We start from the raw sequence: 25,155 nt of genomic DNA, 5'->3' as shown, positions 1-25,155 counted from the left end.
TTTTTTAAAGATTTTATTTATTTATTCATTAGAGATGCACAGAGAGAGAGAGAGAGAGAGAGAGAGAGAGAGGCAGAGACATGGGAAGACGGAGAAGCAGGCTCCGTGTGGGGAGCCCGATGAGGGATTTCATCCCAGGACCCCAGGGTCATGCCCTGAGCCCAAGGCACATGCTCAACCACTGAGCCCCCCAGGCGTCCCCGGTTAGGGACACTTGTGCAGTGATCCAGGCGGGGACCGGTGTTGGTAGCCAGATGAGGTGATGCCAGCAGACGTGGGAGAAGCACCTGCATTCGAGTGCATTAGGGCTGCGCAGGAGGCCACACAGGCAGACACTAATAAGTCTACGTTGATGATCGGTTCTCTTTCTCAGAGGACGAATGAGCAGGTTGGAGGTCTGTGAGGATGCAGCCGTGGGCATGGAGCCAAACTTGGATGTAGGGTCAAATGCCCCTGGGGAACCCGAAGTGGAGAGAGTGGCTCTGAGAGCCTGGCAGGGAGGCCGGCAGCGGCGGCCAACGTGACAGTTGTCGCCCGAGCCAGGCTCTAAGACCTTGGGCGAGATGAAGGGAGCTGCTCGAGTGGCTGAGTGGGTGATGGGCCCGAGGGAGCCTGCGTTCATCCCGGCCGGTGACGGAGGCAGGGGGTCAGGCCCCGTGGCCCTCCTCGCCGCCCGGGCAAGGCTCCCTGGCAAACCTGCCCCGCACATCTTCCCTTCCTTCCTCGGGGCCGGAGCTCTGGATGAGGTACTTGCTCCCGGGGGTTCCTGGCCACTCGACGTTGCTACCCGCCGGTCAACAGCGTGGCCTCTTTGCACGGCTGCCCCATTGCCTTCTCGGGGGAGCTGCCGGCTCGGGAAGGGGAGGGAAGCGGAAGGCAGCCTGGCTTGGCTGCATCCATCCTCTTCCTCCGGCAAGTGCTCCTCCTGCACAGAGGCCCGGGTCTGTGGGGAGCTCAGGGTGCGTGGCCGTGACCGGAGCCGTGGAGTAAGGACCACCTCTCTAACCATTTCTCATCATCTCTCTCTCATTTCTGGCTGAGCACTCAGCAGGAGCACCGGGACGTTCATGTTTCCAGCAAGATCCTGTTCAGGATGCTGTGCGTATTCCCCAAGACAACGGGCATCTCCTCTACAGCTCTCCTTTTTTTCTTTCTAGACCCTTACCAGAATCGTCTTTAACGTCCCTATTTCTACCAAGAATTTCTCAAGGCAATCTCGGTTCTTCTAACACGTACCTCAAAACTTCTCCAGGCCGCTCCCCATCACCCCATCCTAAAGATACTTCCAGATTTTTAGGTATTTATTAGAGTAGCACCCCATTTCCCAGTACCAAAATCCATATTAGAAAACAAAACAAAACAAAACAAAAACAAAACCCATATTAGTTCGCTAGAGCTGCCTTGTGCTTACCACAGACTGGGCAGCCCAAACAACAGTCTGAGTTAATTAGTCTTAATCGTCTGTGGTGGATTATTTTCTGTGTCACTTTGACACTGGGCCACGGGATTCCCAGATATGTGGTCACACGTTATTCTGAAGGACCACCACAGTAGGTGAGGTTGCCGTTTACACTGGTAAACCAAATAAAGAAGATTGTCTACTCTCATGTGGGTGGGCCTCGTCCAATCAGTCGAAGGCCTGAATAGAGCAAGAGGACTGGCCTCCCCTGAGCAAGAGACGATTCCTCCTACCTGACTGCCTTTGACGTGGGACATCAGCTTTCTTCCTGCCTTCAGACTTGCACTGAAAGATCAGCTCTTCCTGGATCTTGAGAAAGGTCCAGAATGCACTCAACTTTAGCTTGTAGAGAGATACACGGAGGCATTCAGGTGTTTCAAAGGGAGGATGAGGGGAGAGGGGAGGGATGAGTGGGGCTCACTAGTCAGGGGAGAGCAGAGTTCCAAGAGGCAGGTTGGTGGGCTCTGGTCCGCGTGAAACCCATTTGGGTTTGCTCCTTGTTGCTTATTGAAGTCAGGTTCCTACCCTCCCACAGAGGCCGGGAGCGGGGACCCTCTCTTCAGGTGTTGGCTGGAGCCAACGAGTCAGTTCCTTCGGCAGCCTCAGGTTTTCTCCGGTGGGTGCTCTGGGGGGCACTAGATCATCAGAGGGATGTGGCCTTGAGCTGCCAGGAACCACATCGGTGTTTTGTTCAAGGCCACAGTGGGTGCCTAGTTTAGAAGTGGGCTCAGAGGAGCCTGGCTAGTGTGGTCAGCAAAATGCCTGGTTCCAACCGGGACGTCTAGAGCGGGGTGGCCCTGCAGAGGCGCGGCCCTCGGAGGAGAGGCCACCGGCGCTGTGCTGTGACCGGGCCTGGACGTGCTGCCTGTGACCTGCAGGTCCCAGCTCTCAGCTGCCACGCTCCCCGCCACCAGCAGGGCCGGTGCCCAAGGCTCAGACAGGGTGGGGGTCTGCAGCGTGAGAAGCCCATTCCTGCGGCCCAGGGGCAAGCGCTGACACCCCTAGGGTTCCCAAGAGGTTGCAGCTGAGAGGTCTCATGACTTAGCTCCTTATTCCATCCCTGCTGACGGGGTCAGAAGGCCCGCGGAGGCACAGAAGGTGCAGAAGGAAGATGCAGAAGGCGAGGGAGCAGCGGTGCGTTCACTGGGCTGCCGAGGACGCTGTGGGTTCGCGCTCCCCATCTGGGGGCCCCGGTGCTCCCACCACGCGGCTTCATGTCCCATTTAGGGCCTTCCTTTGTTTGACTTAAGACTAACTTGGCCTTCGCAGCCCCAGTTCTGAATCTCCCTCACTCCAGCAAGGACTGAGGGAGGCGACGAGAGCCCAGGGCATCCCACTCGCCCACGGGGAGGCTCTGACACAGGCCCCAGGGAGGGGGGGGTTAGTCTAGTAACAGGATGGGAGAGGCCACACCCCCTTGCTGGCCTTTGGTCGTCTTGCGGGATCTCACTGGTCGTCCGGACGTTAGGGCAGCGACCTGGGTTCTGCCCAGACACTAAGGGCAGGAAAGGCGCTTGTTTTGTTCTGTTTTGCTTTGTTTTCAGCTTTCATTGTACGGGGATGAATGCGGAGCTCAGTGTGGACGGTTTCTTTTATGATGATTCTAATCCCGGAAGAAAAGCCAACTGCCGTTTCGAGTGGAAAGAACCAAACTTCGAAGCTCGCTTGGCCCAGCTGCAGGAGGCCCAGGCCGGGGGAGCCGCCCGCCGGGACCTGGGGCCTCGAGCACACACCGGACCGCCCTCCGGCTCCGGCCTGCGCTGGGTGCACCTGCAGCCGCCCACAGGCCCCGCTCTCTTTCTCTTTCTTTTTCTTTGTTAAAAGAATAATAATTCTTTTATTGAAGTTCGATTTGCCAACATATAGTACAACACCCGGTGCTCATCCTGCCAGGCGCCTCCGTCCGTGCCGTCACCCAGTCATCCCATCCCCCCGCCTGCTCTGTCCCCAATCCGGGGACAGTCAGCCTGTAGATATACTATGCTGCACTGTCATTTTTTTTTTTTCAGATTAAATCAACTTGACAAATGGACATGAAGGAGAACCGTGAAGGGGATGACTGAGGTATCCCGGAGGGTTTCTCCACCTTGCGTCGGTGTAGGAGATCCCAAAACATAGGTCCATCAGCAGTGTCCCCAGAAATTGCCCAGCTTTCCAGAGACCCCAGAAAGGAACCGGAAAACCTATGTCGCCAGTGACGGTGTTGCATGTCTTGAGCGTAGGGAGGATAAAACCCATATTTCAAGCCGTACGATCGTAAGAGATTATACGTCATTCGTCAGAATAAACGACCAAAGTCGTAGCGTTACAAGAAAGTTGGCTCCACGTAGCTGGGCAGTGAATTTAAGGAAAAAACACCTGCTCTGAATTCTTAGGTCAGCGCGACAGGTTGAATTGGAAAACATCCCCCCTCCCACCACCACTGCTCTGTCACTCACCTGGCTTCACACCTGACGGGGGCACAGAGAGGGCCCTACCAGGGGCCTCAGGCCCGGAAGTGAGTGCTCGGTTTCCTTTCCTGGAGGCACATAGAAGGCCAGGGCCCTGCGGCCTGGGTTAGAATCCTGACTCTGCCGTGGCTCCGCAGGCCGAGAGCAAACCCCTCGCGCCCCCGGCTCGTGCTCTCTCACACCAGGACGGTGGTGGCTCCTAGCCCAGGAAGCTGTTTCCAGATTCGGTGAGTGAACGGGTGCTGAGTACGTAGCAACCGGCAGACAGTAAGAAGCCCACAAAGTTAGTACTGTCTCCCTCCTGTCTGGGGGGGGGGGTGTCCTGAGATCAGGGGAGCTGCCTGAGATAGCATCACCCGTGACACTCGACAGCTGTCCAACCAGACCGTGCCCTGGAGCTGCTGGTCTACCTGAATTACATTGTCTTGTCTTTTTCTTTTTTTTTTTTTAATTAAAAAAAATTTATTTTTATTTTTATTTATTTATGATAGTCACAGAGAGAGAAAGAGAGAGAGGCAGAGACACAGGCAGAGGGAGAAGCAGGCTCCATGCACCGGAAGCCCGATGTGGGATTCGATCCCGGGTCTCCAGGATCGCGCCCTGGGCCAAAGGCAGGCGCCAAACCACTGCGCCACCCAGGGATCCCATGACTCTCAAGTTTTAATTAAGAAATTCCAAACAGAATTTGGTCCATGACAGCAAATTAGTAAAATGTAATAAGAGTTATTTATACAGCCTTCTAAGGCTCTGAATGTCCTGCATCTGGTGTCTCTACCCCCTGGTGGTACCTTTCACATGGGAGATTTCATTCCTGTTTTCAGGGGGACATGGGAGGGTCAGAGTGTCCTCCGTGCACAGGCTGTCTCTTAAAAACGTCTATTTTAAATAATCAATATGCCTAAGTGACACATTTCAGGTGGCCTGCCATGGCTCCCACATTTGCATCCTGCAATGACTCACATATTATAAAGTATCACACAGAACGTGGCCACCACAGTGAGTACTCCCCAAGGTTCCTATATTGCATGCTTTTAGGGCCACTACAGTACTTGTATTTATTTATTTATTTATTTATTCATTCATTCATTCATTCATTCATTCATTCATTCATTCATTTATCTATCTATTATTTTTACAATTTATTTTGTTTATTTATATTATAATAATTATATTATTATAATTATATTATTTATTAAAATTTATTTTTAAAGTTTATTTATTTATATTATTTATATATTTTTTTATGGGAGGTCGATTTGCCAACACATAGCATAACACCCAGTGCTCATCCCGTCAAGTGCCCCCCTCAGGGCCCATCACCCGGTCACCCTGAATTACATTTTCTTACTTGCAACATGAGCTTTTTACGACTCTTGTCAAGAACGGGGCTCCTGAGCCCAGCCTCCACGGACGGGTGACCTGTACTGTTAGGCGGGTGTTCCAGAAAGGCTTTCCCCTTAGCGGCCCCTGGGGAGTGCAGAGCCCTGAGCCAGGTGCTCGCAGCTGCGAGCGGTGGCAGGGGAACCTCCCCCGGATCCCCAAAACCCCCAGAGGAGCAGCGACTGGGGACGTGGCTGAAAGCTGCAGTGAGGGATTGGATGCTCAACCCCACGGCGGGCTGCTGATGCTGGGAAGGACGGGGTGGCCGGGCAGGGAGCCGGGGGTCGGGAGGCCTGCTTAGTTATTTTTGTCCTTTTCTCGGATTGTCCTTTAAATATGATTTCTCCCCAGGGAACGATTGCCAGGAACAAAAAAACTGGGGTGAGGCAAGCAAGGCAATGATGCTGCCCTGGTGCCTGGGCCTCGGCCGCCGATCTGGGGTGCCAGACGGGCCTGGGAAACGTCGTGGGAAAGGAGAGCTAACGTCATGGTTCTTGTGCCAAAGAAGCTTTGCAACTTTAAAAGAAGGGAGACCAGAGTCTAAGGAGAGCGAGAGGCACACTAAAGTGGCAGTTTCTGGTCTGACCGGTCACTGAGAGAGGAAAACCTAGAAGCGGACTCTTGGCGATGAAAGTGCGCGGAGGGCAGGACAGTCAGGGCCCTCCCGCAGGTGCGCACGTGGCGTCCTACCAAAGAGCAATCGTCTCTCCAAATACTTGTTGGGTGTTTCTAGTTCAACCTCTCCCAATTTGCGAAATTACCTAAAAAGTGTAAGGTCGGCGAGGTTGGAGGGCAAGGCTGCGCCAGCCCGGAGCCCCTGCCCGCTGTCTGCAGAGCCCGCCCCGGCCCGGCCTGCCCTCCCTCCGGGGCCCTTCCCCAAACAGGTGTGGGCATGTGCCCCGACTCGGCACCCCCGCCGCCACCCCGAGGTGCAGAGGTTCTGGGCTGTATGGACACGCCTCTGGCCTCCTTCTGAGTCCTGCCTGCCGGTCCGCACGGGGAAGTTTTGATCAAGCTTTACTTTTTACTTAACAAAAACATAAATGAGTGTCCAAGGTGACTCGCATTCCGATCGGAAGACGTGAGGTTTGTGGAGATCGTTTCACTTTCGGCCCACTTTGTGGGCCAGTGTGTCCACACGGTCAGGGTGGCCGCGCTTTCTGCAGCTGTCGCGGGGGCAGCGGCCGGGCCCCACGGGCGACCTGGCCGTCTGGGCTGCGTAGTCGTCGGCTCGGGGTGGCCCATACCGCCTCGGTGGCTGCCCTCGGGCCTCTGCGGCGGACGCCGAGCTTTGTGACACTCACAGGCTGGTCTCCAGCGCGGCTGCCCCTGCAGAGGGCGTGTCCTGCCACATGTCCCCGGCCTGTCCTCCCTCCGGGGCCCGCCCAGCCTGGCATCTGCTGCGACAGGCCCACGCGGGCCCGGCTCCTCCGCCAGAGGATGGGCCCTCCGGAGGCTGTGGGGGGCAGCGGGGCAGCGAGGGCTCCTCGAGGCCTGACACGAGCCTGGAGGCCCAGGCCCGCGGAGGCTCCTTGGGCCTGGGCCAAGTCAGAGGAGAAGAGACGCCGCCACCCGCCCTGCCCGCCCGGGGCCTCCTCCCCTCCATCCCCGGCCGCCCGTCCCCTCTGCTACAGCGACTGCTTCTCTGACGCCGACTCGGGCCCTCGGAGGGGTGGAAAGATACCCCTTGTGCCCCCCGAGCGAGAACTCCAAAGGGAAGGAAACCTCGTGGAAGGTCCTCTTTCACCACCACACCCTGGTTGAGAGCCGTCCTGCCGCAGAGAGCCGTCCTTGTCCTTGTCCTCCCGAGCCGCCCTTTCTGGTTTGATCTCCCCTGCAGCAAACCCCGATCACCCCCGGGCAGATGGGACCCTAATGCATGGTGCGCTTAGGGAAGCGTGGAAAGTCCTTAGTGATAGTGGGGATGTAATCCTGGTGTGTGTGCGAGCATGAGTGTGTGAATAAAATAACTCTTAAAAAATAGAATCCGCCCGGACATGCGGCCCTGCATGCGTGTCCTGCTTTGTTCACGCAGCAGGTGTTTTGCATCTCACCTGTCAGGACCCACGGGCCCTTTCTTTGAATGGCACCAGGCTAACCCGCCCTATGGGTGGAGGCAGGGGAGTGCACTTAAGCCCTTTCCTGTGATCTTTCTTCTTTCCTATCAAGAACAGTGGAGGGGAAGGTCCATTGGCTCTTCCTAAAGGCAGGGGAGTAAGGGTCTGCGTCGGTCACCCTGTGCCTGGGGCCCAACAGAACGAGCAGGTGGACGGAGATCAATGAACGTGCAGCAGGTGGCTTCGTCGTGCCCGGATGGATGAAGGTATCCCCTGGCTCCTGCTGCACGTTGGCCGCAGGGTGCATTTCTAGAAGTGGAACTGTAAGCCGGGGCTATGCGCACGTCCCCGGACTCTGAGTCGCCAAGCTGTGCTCCGAGTGCGTGGTGCTAACCCGCCCGGCCTCCAGCACATCCTAGACCGACCTAGATTTCCTCAGAGGCTCGAGCCTGTCGGGCCTGGTGTGCAGGCGGCTTCCCTCGGGAAGCGATTCCGGGGAGTGGGTGGGGAGGAGGGAGGACCAGCAGGGAAGGAGGGGGAGCGGGGGGGGGGGTGGTTACTGAGCTGGCCACTGCTGCATCGGGCGGCCCTTCCCTCTCCCGGCGCCCAGGAGCTGTGGAGCGTGTGCGCGGAGTTGCTCTCCGAGGGATGGAGGGGAGAGCACGGGGTCTCAGCTCCCGTCAAGGCGTCGCCCCCAGAATGTGTTGCCTCTGACTTCTAGTGTGTGGCTCGCATGCCCAGAGGGGCCCAGGAAGCTGGGGTAGGGGACAGGACAGAGGGCAAGAGACTGGAGCCCACAGAGGAGAGGGCCACGGGCCGCACCTCACAGCTGGTTGCTACGGCAACGGCTGGACCGCACCGGTGGGCAGCGGGGCGGGGGGGGGGGGGTTGGTGGTGGTGGTGATGATGGGTGACCCATGCGCTCCTGTCACCCGGACCTTGGCTCACAGCTGAAATCCTCATGCTGCTTAGTTCTTGCCGGACTGACAAATGAAAGGAGGACCCTTGCCATGTGAAAAATGTGCATGTCTTGGGGCCCCGGGGCGGGGGGGAGCGGGGGTCCTCAGTCGGTTAAGCATCTGCCTTCAGCTCAGGTCACAATCCCGGGGTCCTGGGATGAGCCCCACATGGGGCTCCCTGCTCAGCGGGGAGCCTGATTCTCCCTCTGCCCCTCACCCCATTTGTGCTCACACTCTCTCTCTCTCTCTCTCAAATAAATAAATAAAATCTTTTTTTTAAAAAAAGAAAAAATTGCGTTTATTTGTAGATATGGCTAAAAAGCTTATTGGCCAATTTTATTTGTTCTGTGGATTTAATATATATATAATCATGTATACATATAGGTATGCATATGCATACATATATATAAATTAATTAAAGACTCCCTTCTTGTGAAAAATTAAGATATGATTGTGACCACCCACCCCTTCCTCAGAGGGAACTACTCTTCTTATTTGGTTTTTGTTCTTTTGGATTTTTAAGCTATGCCCTTGCATAGTCATATGTTTCTATAAAAGTACATGGTTTTGTGGCTTCCCCCTCCCACACACAGACACACACACACAGGCATGCAGACACAAATACACGTATGTGCGTGTATCTGTGTATCCGTATACTTGTAAACGAATGCTATTATAGGTATTATTCTGAAGGCCATTGATTAACTCAAACACATGGTTATTTTTCATATCAGTGCATATATTGTTGCTTTGTTCTTTTAAAACACAATGTGCCACTTTATAATACGGACACAGCACATCACCCCTTGAAGATAACTATTTGGGGTTGTTTATGGAAGATCATGATTACAATCAATGCTTAGATGAACACACTCCCTTTTTGGCACATGTATTGGCTTTTTCTGGGGTAGGTACCCCAAAGGGGGTTCATCTGCTTGAACTTTAATAACATTTTTAATAAATTCAGCAAAACACTAATTGCTTACTTTGGCACAGATGCTTGCACGCCAAGACTGCCTGCCTCTGGATGGAGCGTAGAGGTCTTAGGACACGACTGGGTGACTTGAGGCTGACGGTGCTGGGACCTTGCAATGCAGGAGCTACTGAGGAGTCCAGATCAAGACCCATCAAGGATGCTTGGCCATGCCTGTCCACAGTGTGGGGTGTGGAAGTGGGAGGGCAGGGCTCCCAAAGGTGTGGACTGTGGGTTGGCAGAGTCAGGATGGCTTCCCTACATGGGTGGCTTGGCACGGTGGGAGGCTGAGGGCCTGTTTGAAGGGGCCTTAAGTCTGATGGGCCTAGTTTGGGGGGTACAGGGCAGGAGGGAAATGAAGATGCAGGCCCTGAGACTCGCCAGTATTCCCAAAGCCCAGGGAGGAGCCAGGGGAGTGAGGAGTTGGCTCCTTCCCCTAAAGTGTATCACCTGGTGCACACACGGAATCCCACCCCTGGGAAGCCACTACCACCCTACAAGCCTCCAGTGGCTGCTGCCTCCACCTAGGCCCAGGGTGAAAGGTCCAGGGATTCAAGACCAGGTCCTAGGGTGTCTGGGGGTGTCTCTGACACCTGTCAACCTGAGCCTTCCGCCTGGGCTAGCTGTGTCCTCATGGAGTTTCTTTTAAATTTTAATACATCCTGACAAATTGTTCTTGTACTTGGTTGACCTCCCACCAGGAGTGAAAGGCCTGTCTCGACACCGTCACAGACGCTTAATGTTGTCTAGCAATTTAGACGAATGAACTTCACTGCTGCGATAATTTGTCTTTTCTTGTTTAGAGTGAAGTCTCTTTTCATATGCTTTTTGGTCACTTCATTTCTTTTTTTTTTTTTTTTTAAGGTATTTTTATTAAAGGATAGGGACAGGACCTGTGGGCAGAAAGAGCTGCTTTGGCCATTTCTGCTTCTACTGTGGATTTTCTGTTCCCATCACCTGTTCATTAAAACAATTATTTTGTCTTTTCACTATAGATTTGCAAGAATTTTTTACATATTGAAAATACTGTTTTACCTCCATCTGTCATGTAGGTTGCAAATATTTTTAGTTGTTCAGATAGTATTTAATTTCATTTCTAAATCTTCAATATTTAAGTAGCTATGCAGTTTTTATTCATGAATTTAATTTTTTATGACTTATGGGTTTTGTTTCATGCTTAGAAAGAATTTCCCCCTACACAAAGAGTTGTTTGTATTTTCTTTCCTTTTCTTTTTTTTAAAGATTTATGTATTTGGGAGAGAGAGAGAGAATATGTGCACGAGCACATGGAGGGAGGCACAGAGGGAGAGAATCTCGAACAGAATCTCTGCTGAGTGCAGAGCCAGATATGAGGCTTGATCCAATAACCCATGAGAATATGACCAGAGCTGAAATCACAAGTCAGACTCAACTGGCTGAGCTACCCAGGTGTCCCAAGAGCTTTCTGTATTTTATTTTATTTTATTTTATTTTATTATTTTATTTTATTATTTTAATTAATTAATTAATTTATTTATTTTGCTTTCTGTATTTTAAATAATTTTACGTATTGTTTTGTAATATTTAATACTGTGGCTATCTGGAATTTATTTTCCTCATGGCAGCAAGTTATGCGGTGGAGGGGGACCATCTAACATTTCTTCCTCCCACCTTCCCCATTGTGCCAGCATCATTTATGAGGCCCCTACCTTTCCTTCACTTACGTGAAAGTCTACACACGACTGGATTCCCGCAGACTCCTATGGGTGAAATCTTCATTTCCATTCTTTCTTCCCACTCCTCACTCCCTTTGGTAGCTCTTCCTCCAAAGAGGAAAAGTCATGTTTTATGATTGGACAGGCTTTGACACCTGAAATACTGATGAGGTGACGTTTGAGCTTACATGTGGTCATCTCTTCGCTCTGTTGCTGGGATCGGCCCATTCGGCAGACCCACCTCCTCTTCTGGGCTTCCTTCCTCCTGTGGGCAGTGGGCTGGGCTGAACCAGCCTTTTCTCTCTTCTCCTCCCCTCCCTGCCTCCACTCTGACCAGGCAGGTCAGGAAGGCTGAAGAGAGGTCAACAGTTCGAAGGTGGTCCTCAGGGGTCGAGGTCTGTGAGGCACTGAAGTGGACCCTGGCTGTGTACACTCCATCCCGGAGATTCAACTGATGGCGCCCTGGCAAGAAGGGGCAACTCCATGCCTGCTCACTTACTGAGAGTTATTTTTTGTTGCCTCTTTAGCTGTTGCACGGAAACTTCTTCGGGAAGGAAACTCCAAGTAGGAGGGTTGAGTTGTGGGCTAGGAACTCCCATTCCACGCAGTGAATGCACGTGTGCACATTTGTGTAGGTTGCAAATATTTTTAGTTGGTCAGATAGTGACCAACTAAATGTGTGTGTGGGGGTTTCTGTTTCTGGTGATCTTCTTGTGCATTTGTCTGGCAGCATCAAACTAGATACCATGCTAGCCTGCGGAGTGACGCTTGGCTAAAGGTTAAGCTCTAAAGTAGCGTATAGGGCTAATGTGGCACATAGGCAAAATTGCTGCTGAAAATTTCTTAAATTGACCATAAAGTGCAGTGGACAGAGTGCTGGGCTCAGCAAACGCTCAGCACAGACGGTTTTCCCTCCATTGCTTGATCTAATTTCTGTTCTTCCACTTGGGTGAGGGGGGCGAGGGGGGCGAGGGGGGCAGTGAGGAGGATGGGTTTCTTTAGGAGCCGTGTTGTGTAGAGACACACACCTGCAGCATTAGGCCCACACACGGCTCAGTGAGAGGCTCACATCACCAGAAACCCGGCCATGGAGACTTGAGGGGAACCGCAGAACTCCGGCTCCTGCCCCTTCACACCGCCACGGTGGGCAGGCTTGCTGGCTGGCACTGGCTGCATTGATCTGATAGGGTGGCTATAGCCAGTCCCATGGGCTGGGGGGCTGACCCAACACAGATTTGCTTCCTTGCTGTTCTGGGAGCTAGAAATCCAAGATCGAGAGGTCAGCAGGTTGATTTCTTCTGTGGCTTCTCTCCTCAGCTTATAGATGGCCTTTTTTTTTTAAGATTTAAAAAAAGTATTTATTTGACAGAGAAAGATTGCACAGGCAGGGTAAGTAGCAGGCAGAGGAAGAGGGAGAGTCAGGGGAAGAGGAAGAGACCCCGATTTGGGGCTCCATCCCAGGACTCCAGGATCATGACCTGAGCCGAAGGCAGATGCTTAACTGACGCGCCCCTGGATGGACTTCTTGATGCTTGAGTGTCACCTGGTCTATCCTAGGGAGTTTCTGTGTGTGTCCAAATTCCTCTTCTTATAAGGCCCCAGTCAGATTGGATTAAGGCCCAGCCTCATGATCTTGTTTAGCTTTCATTATCACTTACAGGCCCAATCTCCAAATACAGCCACATTCTGAGATACTTGGGAGTTAGGACTTCAACATGTAAGTTTTAGGAAGTGGGATGAAACCCAGCCCATAACACTGTTGAAATCTCTGTCAATCAATCAATCAATCAATCAGGCAACCAATCAATCAATCTCAACTTTCTCTCTCTTTCCATCTCTACTATCTACCTATCTATCCATCTATCTATCTCTATCTCCCCAGAGACCCCTATGGAAGGACACCACATGGAGTACCTCATTTCATTTTTTTAAAAGATTTTATTTATTTGTTCATGAGAGACACTGAGAGACAAGCAGAGACACAGGCAGAGGGAGAAGCGGGCTCCCTGCAGGGAGGCCGATGTGGGACTGGATCCCTGCACCTGGGATCACACCCTGAGGTGAAGGCAGATGCTCAACCGCTGAGCCACCTGGGCGTCCCACCTCATTTCATTTTCGCAAAGCACTTATGAGTGCTTTCAAGTTTCTAGGTGGATTGGGGGCTATATTTTGGTGGTTTACCTTAGCTATGTTATCAGAGAATAGCATATGTCTGATTGCCATCTATGTATCTGTCTACATGAACTTGTTAAGATTTTCTTTATGGCACAGTTTATAAGCAATTTCTTTAACTAGTAGATGAATATTTTGAAAAGATTTTCTTTTTTATAATTTTATAATTTTCTTTTTTATAATTTTATAATCTTAATTTTAATAGTATAACTATTAAATAAAGCATATTGTGCGACTCATATGCTCTCATCATATTAGTTCTTTTTCTACTGGATTTGACATAAATTTATAAATCTCATCATGATCTTATTTGAATAAACTTGAATTCCTAATTTTTTTTGTTGTAAGTACTGCCATGCAATATAATTTAGTGTTTGTCTGTTACAGTTTATTTAGAGATAGTATGTTTTATCAATAAAGTTCTTCTCAGCCTTATTTGATGTTTTGACCTTAAAATGTACTCTATGTGGGGTTACTATTTTTGCCATTTGAATTGTTAGCAGAATTCTGATATATTCTTGCTCACTTTTATTTTTTACCTTTTTCCTTTAACATTTTTTTAATAGATAATACCTTATAAGTAGCATTTAGCCGTTCTTTTGCTTTTTTATTTAATCTGTTTTTTTTCTTTGAATATAAGACATGGCAAGGAGAATAATTTTATCCATGAGCACTATTATTTATTGCGATGAATGATATACTTAATCTTTCTCTTGCCATCTTATTTTATGTTTTATGTTCTTTGTGATTTCTTATTGCTTCCTTTTTTCATCTTCCCTGTCTCTTCTTTGTTTGATCATTTTTTTGGATTTTTTTTCCTGCTCTAGGGATATGAAATATTACACCTAAATGTTAGTCTAAGAATGGTTACTCTTAAATTATTACAAACATATTTTTTCCTACATTCTTCTATCAAAGTTAAGAATTAAACATTATTTATAACCAGCAGCCTTCATATAGCCAAGAATTCAACATGCACTTACTTCCCTTTTCTTTCCCTTATCACCTGTTTTTTATTAAATAATCTGGAATTTTATTCATATTTCTCCTCCCATTCATTCCTCAGAAAATAGTTTAAAACTCATTAATTTGCAATGTTGTGCATAATTATGAGGATTGGAAGTTGCAGTAGTTTTAATATTTTTAGGATGGAGAAGAAAATCATTTTGGAGTGTATACCACTCTTCATTTTACGAAGTAAATTTGGTGAACTCCTTTGGTCACGTAAGAAAGTACTCATTAGGGGAAAGGTTGAGTCAGCCCACATGGAGCTGACTCAGACTGAGATGTGAAGTGTTTTGTTCAGTAGATATTTGTTAAACTGCATTAAGACTCATCTATGGTGGAAATCACTATTCTTAAGTGGTGTGTACGTCTTACAAGTCATTTATCCAGGAATCAGTTGGGTCTATAACCTGGGTTTTATGCAAGGCTGATTTTTCTCCACCTCATGTAGAAGGAATGAGTGGGTTTTGCACAGATCTGGCTGTTTTGATCCAGTGGTGTCCAGTGCGGGTTGTTCAGGAGGGAATGCCCAAGTGTTTGGGAGAGAGTATTGTGGGTCGTTAGAATTATCTTCACTGGCCCATGAGAATAGGACTTAATGTTTTGTGTTGGGTTGGGTTAGGGCAACTCGGAAGAAAACAAAAGTTTTTACTGTCAATAATTTAGTATTTCTTAATAATTGTTTTGCTATCATGTGTGTACATTTTCAATTTATGGGACTGCTATTAAGAAGATGTTGGTATTGACTCTCTCACAACTTCTGAGTTCTTTACCTTTCTTCGCTGTAATTTCTATCTCTTTTCCTCTTTCATCATGTTGAGGGGGTACTTTGTTCCACTGATTTACCAATTGTAAAATTTTATTTTTAACAATGTTCTTTCTGGGGCAGCCCAGGTGGCTGGCTCAGTGGTTTAGCACCGCCTTCGGCCCAGGGCCTGATTCTGGAGACCTGGGATCAAGTCCCGCGTCGGGCTCCCTGCATGGAGCCTGCTTCTCCCTCTGCCTGTGTCTCTGCCTCTCTCTCTCTCTCTCTTTGTGTCTCTCATGAATAAATAAATAAAATCTTAAAAAAAAAAAGAAACAATGTTCTTTCTGCTGCTCAGTTCCTTGATTAAATGTTATATTTATTTGATTATTGTTCTTTCTACAATTATTTTTTATGTCTCTGGTGGGTTCTTTTTCAGAGGAGGCTTCGGATGTTACTGTGAATACTATTCAGAATTTATTAAAGATTATCTTCTGTTCTTCACATTAAATCTTTTTAATTGGGAGCCATTTGTGCTGGTTGCCTGGCTTAGTGTCCTTTCTGGTTGCTCATTCTCCTCAAGAGTCTAGTAAATTATCTTGGCTTTTTCATATTTTTAAATTATAGTTCGGGCTCGTAGGACTCTCTTAGCACCTAGAAGAGGTTAATATGTAATTCTCTCTCAAGAGCATGCTGATCTACACCAGCCCTCCCACCCCTGTGAAGATGCTAACTGGAGAATGTTCTAGACTCAAAGAGGGCAACCAGTTACTTTGCTTGAGAGCCTGTGAGGTGTCCTAGTGGCTCCCTGCCTACCCTGCCTCCCTGACAGATGATTCATTCAACATATTACATTGTATTCCAGTGAATAAAGATGGCATTTAATTGAATCCAAGCTGTGTTTCCTTTGGCTAATAGTCTTTCAAGTTGGTAAAAATGACAGATTTCCTTAGTTTCAGTGTAGTTATAATTCCTATGATTCATTTTTATGTGTTTGGTAGTTTTTTTTCTTTTCTTTTCTTAAAAGTTATAGATATAATTACCATTCCGAGAAGCCTTCCAAAATATTTCAATAGAGTAAATGTTTTATGTATATTTTTATAATTTTTAATGATTGAAAGCATTAATTAATAACCTGAACTGCCTCTAAATACAGAATTGAAGTGTAGCGCACTATGAAGTTTCCCTAGGGCTAGGATTCAGAACATCTGGGTTCCAGCACTGGTTTGACACAAGCTGTGTGACTGAGAAATCACATCTGCTCCTTGGGCTTCTCTTTCAATTTTCTCATCCATTAAATGAAGGTAGATATTTCAGACATCGTGAATCCTACCAAAATTATTCATATCTTCATTCAGTAAGGACTCATAGCCAGATAGGGAACTATGCACAAAAATAAAATATTAAAAGGGAAGAAAATTAAGGAGGAAAAGAAGGAGGTAGAGGAAGAGGAAGAACAGGAGGAAGAGGAGGAGGAAAAGAGTGCCCTCAGTATGTCCTGAGTCAATCAGGAGAGACGACATTAACCCATTCAATAACTGTTATACTACAACAATGCATAGTGTTTAAGAGAGGAGTGAGATCTTCACACCTCCTGGAAGTTAGAGAATAGTTAGGATTTCTATTATAGAGGTGACTCCAACTTGAGTTCAAAGGCTGACCAGGAGTTTGTCACAGGGATAAGTGAACAGCCAGGAGGAAGGACCAGAATGAGCCAGTTGGCTGGAGACTGGGTAAGGAGAGGCTAGGAGGGGCAGTGGGTCTGGGGCATGGGTGAGGAGCCTCTGAGACCTGCTAAGGATGAAGGGCTGTGGGACACTGCTAGGGACCATCTGGAGCCCAGGAAAGGAATGTTAGAACTTATTTGGGAGGCGTACAGCAGACCTGGTGGCATGAACCATGAGGGGAAGATTATTGGTTTGTAGAAGAGTAATGGGACTGGGTGGACTGTCCTGAGGATGAGGAGACGTGGGAAAAGGACGTGCACACTTGGATGGAGGGGCTGGAGAGGCAAAATCTGCAGGACGGAGCTAGATTTTTATAGGTGCAGGAACATTTGATGAGAGTTTAAAACATCTCAGGAGACAAAAATCCAGAGGGTGCCAAAGAGAGGGTAGGGAATATGGAAATATTGTTATATCAAGTGGAAAAAAGTTGGGATAGTTGCTTGGGGATGGCAGTACCAAGAGAATAGGTGGCCCACAGGGCTCCCAGCATAGGGAGAGGATAATGGGGATGATAAGGAATGTAGGGTCAGTTGGCCTTAGCTATCACTGTCACAATAGGCTGGGCTGTTTTCCAACATGAAGACAGAGAGAAGCCAGTGACTGGCAAGAATTCCTGCTTAATAAGTCATCATAAGTATGATATTTACACTTAAAGGCACAATAGATATTTTAATTAGGTTGATGGCACGTCCAAGCAGTCATTCTAAATTAATGGCAGCCTGCTTGTGGCTGCCTTTCATCAGCCTGAGTGATCGCCCTGTCCTCTTCCTGGTCATGTCATGGACACTCCTGCTGACTCCCCATTAGCAATTGGTGGCAATCGCATCTACAAAGCTCTACCAATGCATAGCCCTTGAGTTAAAAATTGTCCACTGAAAATGGAGCAGACTCCTATAGATAACACATTGGCCTTCAGAAGCCAATTGTCATGTAAGTATTTCTAATTATGCAAACGGAACAATATTTCCAAGCAGTGCCAATTGAGTAGTTCCACTGTGTTTCACGTGGAGTCCTGCCCAGGCAGGGGGAGCATTAAAGTCGAGGCACAGACTCATGTAGGGAACACTCACAGCAAGACAGGCAGGAGGATGACATTCTATCATAGAGTAAGTACACACTGTGGATACTGTTGAAAATAAGCTATTATACTATGTACACAGTCTCCAATGAGCTGTCTCACTCCATCTAGAAAATAAACACATCTTACTTTCCCCTCCTATGGTTTTTCTACTCTATTTTGTTACCATGCTTACCTCATGTTGGCTCCCCCAAGTATTCTGGAGGCATTTGGAACAAACTGCTTCCACTTAGGAGGAACTGCCCGATCAGTGCAAATCTCTTCCCCTCTTGGCAACTCCTAGGACGCCTCCCGCTCTGGGTTCCCAGGAGGGCAGGGGGTAGGAGGGTAGGTTGACGGCCAAGACTGCACTAGGATAAGTGTATTCCTGGCATCCCAGGTCGGAATGATAGTGGCTTTTCAAAACAATGTTTAGAAAGAGTGATTTGGTTTTCTGGAATAATTAGTAATGCAGTCCTGCTAATTAATGGGCTAAACAGATTTTTTTCCCTCTCAAATAGCCTATCCTATTTACATAATGTCTGCTTATTACAGTGCTTGAATTTTTCAGTAGCTGACTTATAATTTTTAAGTAGCTGACTTTTAAGTAGCTCAAGCTGACTTGAGCTCTCAAGCCAGACTCTGGTGGAGACACCCAGGATAGGAAAGAAGCATGCAAAGAAGATGCCAAGCACATCACACCAAAGACATTCCTTGTTTTGCCATTTTGTAATCAAACCAAACTCTACCCCTGTTGCTGGCAACCACCGATCTATTCTCCACACCTATGGTTTTGCCTTTTCCGGAATGTCGTGTAAATGGAATTATGTACTATGTAACCTCATTAGTCAGGCTTTCTACATTTAGCATAATGTACTTGAGAGTCATTTTATTTTATTTAGTATATTATTTGTTTTTGGTTTTTCGTTTCTCTGCCATGTTTTGTTCTATTCTCTTTTTCCCGGTCTTTGGACTCTTGGAAAATTTTTTCAGCATTCTATTTTTGTTTAGCTCTTGCTTTTTTTGTCTATAGATCTTTGCATTTTTATTGTTTTTTTTTTTTTTCTGAGAAAGAGAGAGAGAGATAAAGAGAGAAAGAGGAAGGGGAGGGTCAGAGAGAGGGAGAGAGAACCCTAAGCAAGCTTTGTCCAAACTCACCATGGATTCGGAGGCAGGGCTCGATCTCATGACCCTGAGATCGTGACCCGAGCTAAAATCAAGAGTCGGGTGCTTAACCAACTCAGCCACCCAGGTGCCCCAATCTTTGCATTTTTAAAGTATTGTTCTAGATCCTTTGTTCTAGATCCATGTTCTAGAGCATGTACAATATACATGCTTTTTAAAAATATAGTCAACTTATCAACTTTTACCATAAAAAATATAACATAGGGATCCCTGGGTGGCAGCGGTTTAGCGCCTGCCTTTGGCCCAGAGCGCGATCCTGGAGACCCGGGATCCAACCCCACGTCGGGCTTCCGGTGCATGGAGCCTGCTTCTCCCTCTGCCTGTGTCTCTGCCTCTCTCTCTCTCTCACGGTGTGCCTATCATAAATAAAAAAAATAAAAATAAATAAATAAATAAAAATATAACATAGAAGCTATACAACTATGTAGTTCATATAATCCTGTATATGTATTGGAAATGCCACCAGACATTGTACTGTTTTATTTTGTTTTGTTTTCAATAGTAATAAATATTTTAAGAATGTAAGGGAAGAAAAGTTATTTATTTATTTAATGTATCTAGTTGGGTTATTTTGATGATTTATTTATTTATTTATTTATACTATTTTATAGTTTTTGTAATCTCTGCCCCCAATGTGAGCTCAAACTCACAACCCTAAGATTAAGAGTTGCATGTTCTATTGATTGAGCCAGCCAGGCACCCAGGAAGCTATTTTATCTTATTTTATTTTTTAAAAATTAGTTTAAGGGTAGAATTTATTGATTTATCAGTTGCATACAATACCCAATGCTCATTACATCACATGCCCTCCTTAATGCCCATTACCCAGTTCTCCCATTCCCCCCACCCACCTCCCCTCCAGCAACCCTTGGTTTGTTTCCTAAAGTTAAGAGCCTCTTATGGCTTGTCTCCCTCTCTGTTTTCACCTTATTGTATTTTCCCTTCCCTTCCCCTATGTTCATCGGTTTCGTATCTTAAATTCCACATATGAGTGAAATCACATGGTATCTTTCTCTGACTGACTTATTTTACTTAGCATAATACCCTCTAGTTCCAAACATGTCATTGCAAATGGAAAGATTTCATTCTTTTTGATGGCTAATATTCCATTATATATATATATTCACAACTTTTTTATCCATTCATCTGTCGATGGACTTCTGGGCTCTTTCTATATTTTAGTATTGTGGACATTGCTGCTGCAAACTTTGAGGTTCATATGCCCCTTTGAATCACTGTGTTATATCCTTTGGATAAATGCCTAGTACTGCAATTTCTGAGTGTTAAGGTAGCTCTATTTTTAACTTCTTGAGGAGCCTCCATACTGTTTTCCACAGTGGCTGTACCAGTTTGCATTCCCATCAACAAGGTGAGAGGGTTCCCCTTTTTCTACATCCTCACCAACATATGTCCTTACCTGACTTGTTAATTTTAGCCATTCTGACTGGTGTGAGGTGGAATCTCATTGTGATTTTGATTTGTATTTCCCTGATGCCCAGGGAGGTTGAACATTTGAAAGAAAAGTAATTTAATGTTTATACAGATCTTTGCCAACCTGATTGCTTTTCCTTGACTCTTGAAGTTACAAGTTTTCCTCCAGCTTATAGAGCTTTATTCAGCATCCTTCTAGTTGATGTCTCTTGATGACAAATACTTTTAGTTTTTAATCATTGAGAATATGTTTCATATTAATTCCTGAAGATATTGCACTTGATATAGAATTCTGGATTGGTGAATATCTTTTAGCACTCTTAAGATGTGCTCCAGTCTTCTAGCCTCCATGGTTATTTGATGAAAAATCCAGAGTAATTCAAATTGTTGTCCTTTTGTAATACTTTGTTTTCCTTTGGCTGCATTCAAGACATTTTCCTCATCTCTGGTTTTCAGAATTTGATTAGGTGAGTCTGGGTATGGTTTCCTTCATATTACATTTTGCTGCACTTCTTAAATCTTTAAATTTATGTCTTCTACAAATTTGGACAATTTGCTATTATTTCTTTAAAACATTTTTTTCTTCATCAATCCTTTTTTCTTCTCCCCTAGGACAGTGACACAAATGTAAGACATTTAATAATGTTCTCCTGATCCCTCATGCTTTGTTCATTTTTTCCCCAATATTATTCTTTTTTCTTCAGACTGTATAATTTCTATTTATATTCAGTGTCACTGACTTTTTCTTTGTCATCTGCATTTTGCCATTGAGCCCACCCATGATTTATTAATTGGAGATGTTATATTTTTTCAGTTTTAAAAATTCCATTTAGTTCTTATTTGGTCTTTATTTATTGGCTGAGATTTTCTATTTTCCTGTTTGTGTAGAGTGTTCCTTTTTACCTCATCAAGTACAGTTACAATAGCTGCCTTTAAATACTTTGGTAATTCCAACAGGGAATTGGACACATTTTTTCTCTTTCTATGTCACTTAATTTTGGATGAATCCTGGACATTTTGAATATTACATTATAAGGCTCTAGTTTCTGTTAAAGTCAAGAAGAAATATAAAATCTGAGGATATGCACAACAAATAAGACACTGAATCAGTAATTTAAAATTTCCCCCAAAGGAAAGCACAGGACCAGATGGCTTCACAAGTGACTTCTACTAAGCATTTGAGGGAGAATTAATACTAATTTTTCTTAAACCCTTCCAAAAAATAGAAGAGAATACTTCCTAACTCATTCTATGAGGACAGCATAGCCCTGATATCAAAGCCATACAAAGACTTGACAACAAAAGTAAACTATAGACCAATATCCTTTGTGAATGTAGATGCAAAAAATTCTCAATAAGATACTAGCAAACCAAATTCAACAGCTTATTAAGAGGGTTAATACATCATGACCAAGTGGTATTTATCTAAGAAAGCAATGCTGGCTTAGCATGTGGAAATAGTTAATATAATATACCATATTAATAGAATAAATTTAAAAACTTATATGGATATCTTAGCTGATAGAGAAAAAGCATCTAGCAAAATCCAATACTCTTTCATGATAAAAACATTAAAAAAATCAAGAATAGGATGAAATCTCCTTGACATAATACAAGACATTTATGAAAAACTCAACAGCTAACATCATACTCAGTGAAAAAGAATAAATTGTATTTCCCAAGATCAAGATATTGGGAATCAAGATATTGCTATTCAACAGTGTATTGTAAGTTCTAGCTAGAAAAATTAGGTAAGGAAAATGAAGAAGGAAAGAAAGAAACAAACAAAAGGCATATAAATAAGAAAGGAAGAAGCAAAATAATCTCTATTGGCTGATGCCATTATCTCATATATAGAAATTGCTAAATAATGTATATACAACTACTTGAGCATATAAAGTCTGCAGAGTTAGTTGTAGGGCACAAGGTCAACACACAGAAATCACCAACTATAAACAATGCAAAAAAAATTAAGAGAACAATTTCATTTATCATAGCATCTAAGATAATAAAATACTTAGGAATAAATATAACCAAGGAAGAGTAGAAATTGTACACTGAAAAGTATGCAACATTGCTGAAATAAATTAAAGAAGACCTAAAAAAATGAAAAAACATCCCATGTTCACGAAATGGAAGATTTAATATTTTCAAGATGGCAAAACTACCCCTAGCAATTTACAGATTCAATCAGTCTCTACCAAAATTCCAACAGGCTTTTGCAGAAACAGAAAAGACCAACCCTCAAATTCATATGAAATTGTAAGGATCTCTAAATAGCCAAAACAATATTAAAAAAGAAAAACAAAGTTGGAAAACTTATGCTTCCCAACTTGAAAACTTACTACAAAGCTATAGTAACCAAAATAATGTGGTATTGATGTAACAACAGATATGTAGATCAATGGAATAGAAATATGTCCAGAGATAAACTTAAGTCTATAGTCGATTGATTTTGACCAGGGAACCAGGACCATTCAATAGGGGAATGAATAGTCTTTCTGATAAATGGTGCTAGGACAACTGGATATCCACATGAAAAAGAATGAAATTGGACTGCTTCATACCATTTATGAAAATTAATTTCAAGTGTATCAGGTATTAAAATATAAAAACTGAAACTATTAAACTCTTAAAAAGAAACAAATCTTTATGAGTTTGGATTTGGCAATGGTTTTCCAAATAAGACAACAAAAGCATAAGCAAAAAATTTAAAAATAGATAAGTTGGACTTTATCAAAATTAACAATTTTGTGCAGTAAAGGACATTATCAAGAAGGGAAAAGAGAAAATATTTGCAATCTTTTATCTAATAAAGGCCTCGTATCCAGAATATATCAAGAACTTTGCTTCAACGTGGATGGAACTGGAGGGTATTATGCTGAGTGAAGTAAGTCAGTCGGTGAAGGACAAACATTATATGTTCTCATTCATTTGGGGAATATAAATAATAGTGAAAGGGAATATAAGGGAAGGGAGAAGAAATGTGTGGGAAATATCAGAAAGGGAGACAGAACGTAAAGACTGCTAACTCTGGGAAACGAACTAGGGGTGGTGGAAGGGGAGAAGGGCGGGGGGTGGGAGTGAATGGGTGACGGGCACTGGGGGTTATTCTGTATGTTAGTAAATTGAACACCAATAAAAAATAAATTAAAAAAAGGAAAAAAAAGAACTCTAACAACTTCATAACAAAATTTCAAAAGGCCCATTAAAAAATAGGTCAAGGACATGAATAACTATTTCTCCAAAGGAGATAGACAGTTGGCCAAGAAGCACATGCAAAGATACTCACCATCATTAGTTATTAGGGAAATGCAAATTCAAACCACAGTGAGATAATACCTCGCACCCCTAGGATGGTTACAATAAAAAAGACAATAACAAGCATTGTCAAGAATGTAGTGAAACCGGAATCTTCACACATTACTGGTGGGGATGTGAAATATTACAGCTACTTTGGAAAAGAGTTTGGTGATTCCTCAAAAAGTGAAATATAAAATTCACTCCTTGGTGTACCTAAAAGTTTGAAAGCAGATATTCAAACATAAACTTCAGATGCCACTTTGTTCTGGTTGTAGCCTGACCTAGCTGTACTTCTCTTTCTGGACATTTTTTTGTGTCTTCTAAACCTCCTTTGTTGAGAGTTTTTATCATGACTAGATGCGTCTTGTCAAATGCTTTTTCTGCATCTATTGAGATGATCATTTGATTTTTATCTTTTTTCTTATTAATTTGATCTATCATATTGATTAGTTTGTAATATTGAGCCATCCTTGCCTCCCTGACATAAATTCTACTTGATTGTGGAGAATATTTTTTTTAATGTCTGTTGAATTCAGTTTACTATATTTTGTTGAGGATATTTGCAACTATGTTCATCAGAGATGTTGGTCTATAGTTTTCTTTTTTTTGTAGTGTCTTTACTGGTTTTGGTATCAGGTGACACTGGTGACATAGAATGAATTTGGAAGCTCTCTGTTCTTTTCCATTTTTTGGAATTGTTTGAAAAGACTAGATATTAACTCTTTTTTTTAATTAAAATTTTTAATTTAAGTCTTTAATTTTCCAGTATATTTACAGTGTTATATTAATTTACAGTGTACAAAAGATTCAAGAATTCTAACATTATTCAGTGCTTATCATGATAAGTGTCTTCTTAATTCCCTTAATTACTTGTTTTATTCATCCACCCAGCCACTTCCTCTTTGGTAACCATCACTTTGTTCTCTACAGTTAACAGTCTGTTTCTTGAATTTGTTTCTCTGTCTCTCTCTTTTTTCTCCTTTGCTCATTGGTTTTGTTTCTTAAATTTCCCCTGTAGTGAAATCATATGGTATTTGTCTTTCTCTGACTTATTTCTTAGCATAATATCCTCTAGTCCCATCCACATAGTTGCAAATGGCAAGACTTCATTTTTTTATAGCTGAATAAAATTCCATTGTATAAATATACCACTTCTTCTTTATCTGTTCATCTCTTGATGGATACAATGGCTGCTTCCACAATTTGGTTATAGTAAATAATGCTGCTATAAACATAGGGGTGCATGTACTCCCTTGAATTAGTGTTTTTGTATTCTTTGGGTAAATACCCAATAGTGTGATTGCTGGATTGTAGGGGTGTTCTGTTTTTGATTTTTTGAGAAACCTTCATATTGTTTTCTACAATGACTGCACCAGTTTGCATTCCCACCAACAGTGCACAAGGTTCCTTTTTCTCCACATCCTCGTCAATACCTATTGTTTCTTGTGCTGTTGATTTTAGCCAATCTGTCAGGGGTGCAGTGATACCTCATTGTGGTTTTGATTCTCATTTCCCTGGTGATGAATGATGAATGGTAATGAGCATCTTTTCATGTGCC

At 44.7% G+C, this 25,155-nt stretch overlaps 1 long non-coding RNA gene across 2 annotated transcripts in view; it reads left to right on the top strand.

Annotated features, from left to right (window-relative positions):
- The window catches only part of LOC144306662 (uncharacterized), a 102,869-nt gene that overhangs the window by 67,585 nt on the left and 10,129 nt on the right, over positions 1-25,155 (top strand). The window contains exons 4-5 of one of the 2 annotated variants that reach the window (XR_013373758.1): positions 3,469-3,523; positions 5,641-7,869. This is a non-coding gene — a long non-coding RNA (uncharacterized LOC144306662). Of the gene's footprint in view, positions 1-3,468; positions 3,524-5,640; positions 7,870-25,155 lie in introns of those variants that run through there. The other variant, XR_013373757.1, reaches the window with a different exon arrangement.

This window comes from Canis aureus, chromosome 37 (assembly GCF_053574225.1).
Source record: "Canis aureus isolate CA01 chromosome 37, VMU_Caureus_v.1.0, whole genome shotgun sequence".
Classification (NCBI taxonomy): Eukaryota; Metazoa; Chordata; class Mammalia; order Carnivora; family Canidae; genus Canis; species Canis aureus.
This window is presented reverse-complemented; position numbering and strand designations above follow the sequence as displayed.